At 42.1% G+C, this 12,008-nt stretch overlaps 1 protein-coding gene across 5 annotated transcripts in view; it reads right to left on the bottom strand.

Annotated features, from left to right (window-relative positions):
* FRMD4A (FERM domain containing 4A) overlaps positions 1-12,008 on the bottom strand; it is a 139,006-nt gene that overhangs the window by 101,184 nt on the left and 25,814 nt on the right. Inside the window, exon 1 of one of the 5 annotated variants that reach the window (XM_032954177.2) lies at positions 1,938-10,747. The exons of the other annotated variants lie outside the window; for them this stretch is intronic. The gene's annotated coding sequence lies outside the window, so the exon portion shown is untranslated. Of the gene's footprint in view, positions 1-1,937; positions 10,748-12,008 lie in introns of those variants that run through there. 5 annotated transcript variants of the gene reach the window in all.

The raw sequence follows: 12,008 nt of genomic DNA on the forward strand, positions 1-12,008 counted from the left end.
ATTGTTAAACGAACATATGCACTGCCATTCATTACTCCATGTAAAAAAATTAATGTATTTTGTTTTAGTGCATTGGCCCATTGTCTTTCTGGGCTCATGGGATTTCGAAATAGTTGTTCAAGCATACAAACTCTTGGGGCAGGTTTTGACCTGTTTGGTCTCATCAACAGAGCGAGACTTATTAAAACAACGGTTTTGGTTGCCAGATGTTATTGGCAACAGTACTTACTCTCTTTTCACAATAGGGCCCTGTCCAGTGCAAAATATATATTTCATTTCAGACAAACACTCTTTGGAACAATACCTTTTTTGTCTGGGCAGCTACTAAGAACGTGTTGGGTTAACTCTAAAACCAGAGATTTGTTTTAAAAACATGCCTGTTTGGGTATTAAAGAAAATTATTTTATTCATTTGCATACTACAAACATTTAGATAATAATAACCTGAAACACACAACACCCAGTCGTAGAGTGTTGACACGCGTACTACGCGTAGGGTAAGGCGGGCTTTAAAATAGCTACCACGATGATGGCTCCAGGGGATTGTCATCTGGAGAGAAACGTAACATTCAATATGTTGTATATGGCCTTGGCACGTGTGTGTGTGTGCATCGGGGAATTGTGTTCTGAACATGCACCGCTGCTTTCGATTCAGCCAAACAAACGGTGCATAAATTATCACAAATGTAAATTAGATTCGATGACTTGGGGCTGATTGTCATTTTTTGACAACTGTGTGCATAATTGGGGATAACCATTCCTCCCGTGTATATAAGGGAAGGGGATCTGAATTTAAATAGGACTTCCAAGAACATGCACACACACACACGCAGGCAAACAAGGAGTGGTGTTATATATATTGTTGTATTTTAGGCACAGCTTGTCTGCTAGATATCAAGCCAGAGGAGCAAACAATTATGGATATGCCATGCCTTGTCCAATGGCTGCACATATTGCGATGCTATTTGCAGAAGCAAGCTCGGAGATGAATGTACACGCTACACAAATTAGACATTGAGGTACAGTACGGTACACAGTAATTACTTATATAACGGCCTTCACAACAGCGTCGCTTTCTTGGTCAATTGGATTTGTGAACTAGGCCATTCAATAGGAAATGATCATCATATCCGACCATAAAGCGGGATATTTTCATGCTGCGTGTTAAACGAGTGTGAAAGATTGCAATTGTTTGATCAACAGGTCTCTTTAACGTTGAAAAAAAAAACCCGAAAGGTGCCAAAATAAGACGGGTGAAGATTATAACAAAATAGTTGTTTATTCATTAGGGTGCAGTTGTTGAAGCAGCTACTCTATATACATGGTTTGATATTTAAAATCATTATCATTATCTACGTTATATGTTCTTACGATTAGTGCATTTTCGTTGGTTACATCATTCTCCAATTTGGTACAGATGTTACACAATATAATTACTTGTCGGATTAAAGGCGTGGAACACAACAATGCATACATAAGGCGTTCGGCAAAAACATGAAGAAAAAACAGTGCATCAACTATGATTAAAAAAAGATACCGACTCAAAAGCTGTCATATCTGTATATTTAAATGTCTGTCATTTTGCTCTCAATTTAGGTACCATGCAAGACACACAACAACTCATGAGGCAAAGACCATCAGGGAATGAATGCATATGTGGGGCAAATTATATTGGCATCGATAATCATGCTTTTTTTTAAAGCATGGAAACAAGCTCCCAGGGATATGCAGCCCGTATAAAACACCATGCACTAACCGCCACAAACGCTTGCATGGCATACACACACACAGACACAACTATCCCAATCTCTGCCCACCCCAGCGGCTTATGACACAACCCGCAGAATCGGCACGCCCGGAGAAAATACACACGGAGGCATTTTGCAAACACAAGCGCCTTGGCACATAGATGGCCCTCCCTTCCCCTCGCCTTCCTACCTTGGTCAGCCTGTTTTAATGTACGTGTGGGCCCGCTCGCTCGTGTATATCCCAGACGGCCGGATCATCCACCCGGCGGATGGTCACGCTGTCAACGCTGGCTGGGCAGCGGGGATCATCGCGAGACAATTAGGAGGGTTGTAACGCTGGGAGGGGAGGTGGTCGGGTGTGAGAGAGAGAGAGGGAGTAGCGGTGGGAAGGGGGGAAAGCAGCAAGCGAGCTCGCTAGCTCGTTCGCTCGCTCTGAACGCCGAGGGGGCCCACACAGAGCGAGCTCTGAAACAGGAAATTCACGATACGCCCAGGAGTAGGAAGGCAAGCACCACGGTGATGTAATGCCGACAAGCGCCGCCTCGCCCATCCACCAGCAGCAGCAGCAGCTCGCCGTGATGGGACTGCTGCTGCTGATTTTAATTCTCGTCTCCCTCTGCTGTTAACCCTTCACCAGCCAAAACGTCGCTGCCTATGACAAAGCATTGGTATGTTAAAATAATGTAATTGCGTTGTTCATCGGAGCGTCTAGGAAACCTCATCCTACAAGTCAGGTGTCAAAGTGATGTATGGCTCGAACGGGCACTGAGGTGGTGCTGCTCATTTCCAGTTTACAGCCCTGAGAGGCAGTGGTGGAAATTCCACATTCCTATGGCGGGGGGCGAGTTCGGTGCACATGCCAACCATATTGCTTTGTGAGGGATGAAGTGCTCAGTGAACTCCAACCAGGATTTGAACGGATAACTTTCAGACTGTAAGCCACTTTTTTCCATCCACTGAACCATCATGGTGGATAGAGAGTTAAATTGGCACAGAATTAAGCATGTAATTACTATTACGACTTTATTCATCAGTGGCTCTCATCCCCTTACCCTCAAGGAAATACTCATTCCATGCATTGTGGAACTGTAAACATAAAATAATTAATGGAATACAAAGAAGATGATTTGTGCATTTATTACGTGGGATCTTTTCTTTATACACACTAATCGTGTATTTCCGCACAGTGTAAGAATGCCGATCGACAATAAAGCATAACCTTTTTTTATAAAATAGCTCGGAGAATAAATATTGCCCTCATGTTTGATGTAACAGGCACGTAACAGGCCCGTAATTTGCGGCAAGAGCAAAATAAATTATACCCCTTGAACTTCGTGGAAAATGCAGACACAATTATTGCCTAGCGATAAGCCTTACAAAAGTACCGAACTATATTTAGCGCAAGTGAAACTCGGTAAATTACAGCTTGAGTAATGTCAGGCTTTAAAGTTTGGGCTGTAAAGTTTGGGCTGTGAAGTGGGTGTGATGAATGTGCAGGACTGCACTTAAAATGGAATACTGTACACACTCGTGAAATACAATACGGATGATCTCGATTTATAAAACGCACCACTAAACTTCAACCTGTTAATGTTATCAATGTTCCCTTTTGTAATTTGCTCTTGAAGGGCGTAATTGTGATTTTTGTGTTTGGTTGCCTAAATACTGCAATTACCCGACTCCATATTCAGGATTATAAATAAGTCAACATTGGTCAAAAAAATTGCATTACAATAATCTGTCAGCGTTAAACTAACACTGGGAAAGAAAAATAGACAATAATCAGTTATGGCCAATTTTGTTACTAAGATAATTCCCTAACGGAAATAAACTGTGGGTTTAGATGGACTTGAATTACAGAAAACATAAGCAAATTCATAATAAATTAAACAAATTCTGCAAAGATTTGATTGCATGTGTTACCACAATAATCCTGCTGGAGCCAGACTGCCAACAGCCATCCTTTGCTAATAAAAGTCGACACAATGAACCACCATCCTACTCGCCTGTTTATGTCCCATATCTCCGGGTCCTACAGAGTTTTACCAATAGCCCACCCTCCAGCAAGGAGAGTAAAAGAAAGCTACATGTGAACTCTGAGACACATCATAGTGATGTTCCCAAAAACTTACATTCCCAACCATTCGTTCTGACTAGAAGAGCAACACACGCCTATGTTAACATTGCAATGGTGTACACAAGCTAATGTCATAATTGAACGGTACCTGAACCGTAACAAAAAATGCTTACAAGGTTATTGTTGGCATTAGAACAGGGCATGCACGCATGTGCAAGCTTGGGGAAATACAGGAATTGATGGGCAGCCATCCTTTGCTGAAAAAAGTATTTCCAAATACGCTGCCCGAAGAGTTTGTCAGCTAATTTGGTTGCGTTTTTTTGTTCCAATTCAATGTTTCTTCTTGCATCTGCGTACTTGGTCGGACCAGGCCACAGCATCATCGCCTGCAGTGTTCAGCGCTCTCAGTCCTCCTCCCAGTCTGGTCAAAAGGCAAACCCCTTCATAATTTTCGTCAGTCTGCACCTGACCACATTTACAGTCTGGACCACCCCTGGATGCCCTCCCCCCCCTCCCCCATCTCTCCTTGTTGGCCGCGCAGTGACCTTGTCCGGTGAGAAAACGGTTTTGGCAGAGCCCGTGGATGGTGAGGGCTGCATGTCGAAACCTGGTTGATGAATGGTGCTGGTGGGGGCAAATCGATGATCAAATAGTTCGTCGCTCTTGACGACGCCCATTATGCCCACCACCGAGATGTTGCTGAGAAGTTGCGGGGTGGAAGGTCAGACGACAGCGCGGGGGGCGACAAGATGAAACTTGATCAAGGGGTGAATTTGAAAATATCAGAATTGCAACGGCAGTTTCGGTGAATATCGGAGCTTTGGTATTGGCTTGTGGCTGTGCATTCCCTGCGCTGAAAGTGTGGTGGAGCAATTGTTGGGCAGCACTGGTAACTACTGAATAGCTACGGGCCACTGGCACCCGGATATAACCGAATCCAATTCAGAACTCGTGCAGCAAGTGGTGCACCACCCTGTGTTAGGGAACAGCCCTCGAAGATGTTGCTACCGCTGAATTGTCACTTCACTTGGGCTATGCATCCACATGAAGGCCACACAGTTTATCTGCTCTGCAAAAAAACCCCGTTAATTTCATATAAATCAAAACATTTTTGTTAATTGTTATTCATAGTGGGACTACGCCAAATTTAGCAATACTACTACGGCTATTTGTGTAGTCATTGGTGACCAGGCTGAGACCATAAACTCAATGTACTTAAGAAACTAGTTGATGCATGGGTAGCAACCCAGATACAGACCCAGGATCTGCACAGTGCCAGCTCAGTGCTTTTACCCCTCAGCCAACCAGCTGCTCGCGAACATTTTAAACAATCATTGAGGTTGTGTCAACCCACCTATGGTAGTGTCTACTCCATGTGATACCCCTTAACTTAAAAAAAGGTAACACAGTTCATAACTGATTAATAACACAGCCTTATATTAATTACAGCATTTGCAGTCATTCAAATGCCCCAAAATTCAATATTGCAGCTCGTGCAATCAATAGCCTTGTATTGAGCCTGCAATATTAATTCAAGTGATGGGGTCCCAAAACAGACACTCTTTGAAATGCAAGCCTAATCCTCTTTGTGTTGCTGTGAGTCCTCCACTTTTCCATTACGTGAATGTGTTTTGTCGCCGAATGCCCCCTACTGCTGACTTTGCCTGTAATTAAGGAAAGATAAGTGTAAACCAAGACCCTTGGAGGCAATTGAGACCGGCTACACTCAGCAGCAATTGTTTTCTGTTAATGGCCAGTCGAGACAAGTCACTCACCCACTGCGGTCTCTCGGAGCAGATGCAGTAATCTTCATTGCGATGATTGGCGCACGTTGAACTCGTGCCAGAGGAAATAGAAAGCTGTCAAGAGTGTTGCACCACGCTAACCGCCGCACGGCGCTCGGCGCTCATGCCGGCTACAATGTACAAAGATATGCACGTGCGTGCACTTGCTCCATGTTACTTTGCCATTTACCCACCGCATTAGCCCCACGTCCCCGCAGGATTCTTTTTAAGGGGACAGTAGTGAGATGAGGCCGAATTTTTGAAACGGAGCAACTTCTCAGGGAATTATAGTTATTTAATCATAGTCAACGAATTGTTGACTGCTCCTTGTTAATCTCACTTATGGATAAAGACCCTTTCATGCTGTCTAAGTCTTCTTTTTACTTCACCACGATGGTCAGTGTGGGTTAAAACTAAACTATTTTTTTATTTAAAAAAACTAAACATTTTTTTTATTTTACCAAGTCATACTCACTGAGCTATATATATATATCTTTTTCAGAAGCGACCTGGCCACAAATGATACCTCAACGAAGTGGCTTATCGTGTGGAAATGTATTGCGGCCCAACACTCGAAATGCATGTTGATTCTAAATGTGGAGGGAAAAATTGGAGGACCCAGAGAAAAATCCACACGACCAGGGAGAGAACACGCATACTCCAAATAAACAAGCGTCAGGATCGAACCCACAACCTCCTGTACACCAGGAGAGGTAGTTAACATCTCGCCACCGTGGGTTTGGCGAAGGGGAGCCCATGGTTGGCTGAGCTGTCGCTTGCCACCAATGGTAGCCATGGTCAGGAACCAAGCTCAGGTCACTGCGTTTGTAGTGAAGCGCACTAACCACTGCGTTACCACTCCCCTCCCCTCCCCAGAATGACAGTGCATGCACAATCTCCAGCGTGAACACTGCTGTGACAGAAGAGCACCGAAGCGTCCGTGGATTTTGTTCAAGACTAAATTATATTCCAAGGGCATCCCAATTAATGTGAGGTGCATACAGAGCGGATGTCTTCAGCTACACCAATAGGATGTAATCGGACCTTTATTATAATGCATTGAAAAGGGGCATTCAGCCTTCAGCTCATTATGTGGTTTTCATTCTCTCTGAATGTACGATTTGTTGAAACTTTATGACAGAGTTCATTTTAAAAAATATATTTGTTTTGGGACTCAACTGTGCTACTGAATGAGGTTTTTTTTAATCAAATGAAATAATATATCAGCCCTATTTTTGTTGTCATTCGACCATGGTACCAAGTACATCGCCGCTCTATTTAAGTCTCATTTATTCTTGGCAGCAATGGAAGCAAGCAAAAGGCATAAGCATAGTCATTAAGGCTGCCCACAGAAGAGAGATTTAGAGTCGATAGACTAAAAGGCGATAATGGACATCATATGCTATTTAAGTGGCGATCCGTGCACAGATTTACATTATATGACTTTTCAACAGCAGATTGATTACCTCTCCTGCCTGTCCCACTCGACACTCTATGTACAGATTGCTCCATCAGAGCCACCATTAAGCTGCTGGCTGATTGAACTCGGCAAACACTCCCATACGCCTACATCGTCAAGAGTGTGGCATACAATCCAGAGCGACGCACAAGGACACTGCTGAGAAATGTTAATGCGCAACAGAGTGCACCGACAAAGTATAATTGAACTGTAATTCGCTGCGAAGCGTAAGAAGTTCTTTAATTATTTATGAACTTGCCTTTTACAAAATGATTTTGCATTCTCTTAATTTCTGAAAATGACAGTCTATAAAAGTAAAATATTTGTTTGTATCAAAATGATATTTTTTCCACTTGGGAAAAGCTTGAAAATGAGATGCACATGTAAAAGACAGTGCATGTTTTATAAAGGAGGCAATATAATGTCAATGCCCAAATGCCTTCTATATCCATCATCATCTTCATCAAAATCCATGATGTATTTACAGATGGATGAATTCATTCCCACAATGTCACCATCCCTCATGGTCCCACAATGCCACGATCCATCTTGCTCCTGTACACAAGCTGATCAAAATCGCTCCACCTCTATCTCTTGGTCTTTCTCATGGGAGTGTTTCATCCTGTGATTGCATTCTGCCACCGGTCTCATCCATTGGCCACTTTCCCATCATGCAGAGAGACCTTCCCAAGTCCATTTACTGTTCATAACGATCAATATTATGGATTTAATGAGCATTTTCTCTCTGGTCCAAGGGTTCCTCTTCCTGTCTGTCAATGTAATTTTAAGCATATACCTCTTTGAGTACTTTTCACCATTTTCTATAATTTTCACATTTCTGATCCACATAGCAGTTAAAGGACACTGATTAAAAGGCGTTTTTAAAATTTAGGCACATTTTTATATTTTATTCGTGATAAAATTCAGTGTTTTCAAAAAGCACCCTGACACACTCTCACTCACTTCTTTATTTCATAATTTTAATCCAGGTGTGTCTTCAATTAATCTTTTTTTGTATCATGGGAGAAGCTTACAATATGATGTCTAGTTTGGCGATCCATTCAAAGGCTTCCTGAGATGCTAAGTGAAGGAATAAAATGCTTCCCACAACAAATCGCAGTGGGCAGGTTGATGAAATACATTCAGCCAATCGCACTGCGGGTCATCCCTCATCTTCCACTCGCGAAGCAGCTGGTCACTGTGTCCTGTGGGAATTCGGTTGAGTGCTTGTCACTGTGTTTGAGGAAGGTTAAAGCCAGGGCCCTTTGCTGTTGGGTCAGTGATTAGGTATGTATGTTGAACTTATTTCGCACCGTACATAGCCAACTGTGCAAATCAGAGGTGTGGATTCGGTGTTGGTTCTTTATTTTGAACGCGTTGCACGAGTCCGTCCATCTGGATAATGGGCCGGTGCAAGCTGCATGGATAATTGGCTGCCGTTTCCCAGAGTGGCCGGCGTCATTTCGAAGCGCTTGCACGGCGGAGTTGTTCAGGTCTTCGTGGATCTAAATATTGGAGTTGCCTTCCCGTTTTGTTCCATCTCGCGTAGCACGGTGGCGTCGCGGGATAATGTTGGACAGCACCAGGAGCCGCTCAGTTGGAATGGACTTGAGCGACCCTGACACCGTCCTCATGATGCCATTTAGCTGTATGGCTACATTATCTTTGTGGCGGCTGCTGGACCTTCACAACAATGCCCCCTAGGTACAATTACTCTGCTGTGTCGTCCAGTGATGTCCCTTCAATTTGTTGTTGTTATTTTGTTCATCGAAAATGGTTAGCGTTTTGTTGTTATGTATAGTTATCTTTAACCCAACTTTGAGGCGTTATTTGAATTCTTCAGGCATTTCCTGTGATTCAATGTTTGCTTCAATGATTGTCATAGCAAATCTGCCCACGCTTTTTGTCTCGAATCAGTTTTTTTCCCCGTCAAATATCTTCTAATGTTGCTGTGAATAGTCTGGTACTGTGAAAAAGGGTAATTGCCCAAAACGTCTCCTGTGACATGTATTTTTATTTGAAGGCCACAGCGTGAATAGGTGGAGTTTTGTTTCATATTTGAAGATGGTAACCACTGCTAATGCAGCGTCACCAAATAATTTGTTAAGAGAGTATCTCCTTGCCTCACTCCTATTCTGATTGTATTTTGTTTCAACCATCACGATGATGACTGTATCAGTTTCTTCTGAATCACATGCCCTTGCAAAGTCTAGAATAGTCAGGCAAAATTACGTTTGATATATATTCAGTTTTTGTTACACATATATGATTGGCAGTTTACTTGTTGTCAATCAAAGATTTGTTTTCTTCTATTTACCAGCTTGGCCACGTGATTAGTTGTGTTTTAAATTGCCAATTCTGTAGTTCTCTACAATCTTCACGATGTACATAAATGTTATAGGTAAGTATTTCTTCAAGTCAGTTTTTCCTTCCATATTCGCGTCTAGAATGCATAAAGCCAAGAGTACAATTCCATGACCATTTCATAAATGATATAAACCACTTACAACCTTTTGTCCATCCACTGTTGAAAGTCCACATCATGTTTTATTTTAGCATATTTCACCACGCTGGTCAACGTGAGTTGATTCCAATATCACTTTCCACTGATGTTTCCTGTGACCAGGACTCAAACTCAGGTTGAAGGTTCGTATCACAGTGCCCCCCCCCCCCCCGTGTCTACTTATCCAAATACAAAAGCCCTGTCCATTGAGGGTGTGTCAAACGCTACATCCTGTTCAGCCGCAATTACAATGCAGGTCATTGTGCACATAATAATGAAGGCATCCCGTTGGGAACGAGTCAGTATTTCCAGCACTCCACTGCGCAGCACAGGCTCTGCTGTTCTGCCCAGGTGAGCGACTGCTCATCGTGCTACGCCTGTGCCACTTCCCAACAATGGAGGGAAACTGTTCTGGTCAGAAGCATTGGGCACGTCCAGCGGGTGGTGGCGAGAGTTGCTCTCCGTGCACAGCGCGTGCCTCGAGCGCACAACTTAGTCGTGGGAAATTGTGGCATTAGGTCTATCTGGTGAGTAGGTTGACTTGCTTGGACCGCACTCATTGAGATCGACATGGAAAACTAAGGCAACTCTCGGATACGGCTTCGTAATTTCACAGCCTTTGGTTTAAAGTGTGAAACTATGAATAATTTATCATGCGCGTGACAATCGCATCATTTTTGCGTGACGTTATTTATTAATATATCCACGCCGTTTGACCAATAAGTGCTTTGCATTGCCATTTTTTAAAATACATTTTAATGTATTATATTCTATTTTTATACACACAATATTTCGATACATTTGTGTGAAACATTTATTTATTTATGTTTCACAGGAGCCCCGAGAGTGGACTCGTACAGTACTCTGTAAAATTGTTCACTATGCAATCTGGAAAATAAAATCAAACTCAATGACGAGGAGTATTTTTCCAGACACACATTAAAAATTAATCCTGTTTTCCACGCAATGTACACAGCCATCACTCAATTAATGATTCACGACGACCAGGTTTTAGTGGCAATTATTCCACAGCATACAATGTACCAATGTTCTTGATTCTTTCGGTAAAGTCACGTTGAAGGGAAACAATAAAATATATATAAAACAATAAAATTCTCACGACATTTCGACTGTAACACAAACAGTCATCATCAGGTGTGAAAAAACCAACGGCAAGAAGCATTTGAAAGAAATACAAACCGCCACTTCTTTCAAATGTTTCTTGCCGTTGGTTTTCACACCTGATGATGACTGTTTGTGTTACAGTCGAAACGTATAGTGAGAATTGTTTTATATATTTTATTATTTTATTGTTTCCCTTCAACGTGACTTTACCGAAAGAACCAAGAATATGAATCACTGCAGTCACGAAAACTTTAAATCAAAATGTACCAATGGTTTACCGTTATTTTATTTTCGCTTGTTTTTGCAAATAAAATTAAACACTTTACATCCTGTTTACGACGTCTTTTTTGTTTTATCATAAATGTGCAAATTTCGTGTTCATAACGTGAGTGAGTTTTGAGAGTACCGCATTGCATACTGTTTAATAAATAGGCAAACAGAGGGTGGCATACAAATATATATCTTTGGCCACGTTAGACTGTTAGCAATTACTCGTCTAATGTTTGCCCATATTACTTATTTAAGGGACTAATTTGTTTTTTTAACTATTACCTTATTCTCCTCATTATAAGATGCTCCAAAAAGTAAGATGCACCCAAAACTTGTGCCCTGTGCTCATAAAGTTATACTAATCTGATCGCACACACACGTACTGGATCACTTGACTTATTTCTTTACTTAATTACAGTATCTAGGAAAGCCACATCGAGTCGAAGGACAAATTTATTAAGAGGGTCCTGCAATGGGTATTCATTAAAAAAACAAATTCAGTCAATTAATAATGAGCGTGTTTACACACGTGGGCGGAAGCCGGAGTACCCGGAGAAAACCCACTCACGCAAGGGAGCAGCACTCTATCCCCGTACAGGTGGATACAGATGGTGATTAGTCCGCTTGCTGTGTTGCCTTCTCCTGGATTATAAGAGGAACCCCCGGTGTTTGCTTTGAAATATAGGGGGCAAGTGTGTCTCATAATCTGGAAAATAGGACATATACTGGACTCCGAAGAAACTGCAATGGACCATTAGACCACCCATGATCACAAGCAGCCATGTAGTAAACATGAAATACTTGCCGTGCATTAGTTGAGGTACATTAACAATCTGATGGATTTAAAAATGTAAACTCCATCGAACTGTAGCAGGGGTGAATGTTCCCTTGAATGTCTGCAAATGCTCATTCTACACTAGTTTGTGGTGTGTGTTTCAGTTCAATTTTTTCCAGCTCTCTAAAAATTCGTTGCTGGATGACTTTTAAAAATATAATCTTGACGAAGAGTACCGCAATTTTATGACGAGTCAATTAACCTTCAT

This window comes from Petromyzon marinus, chromosome 14, assembly GCF_048934315.1.
Source record: "Petromyzon marinus isolate PM22_M1 ecotype Great Lakes invasive population chromosome 14, UKy_Petmar_22M1.pri1.0, whole genome shotgun sequence".
NCBI classification, from domain to species: domain Eukaryota; kingdom Metazoa; phylum Chordata; class Hyperoartia; order Petromyzontiformes; family Petromyzontidae; genus Petromyzon; species Petromyzon marinus.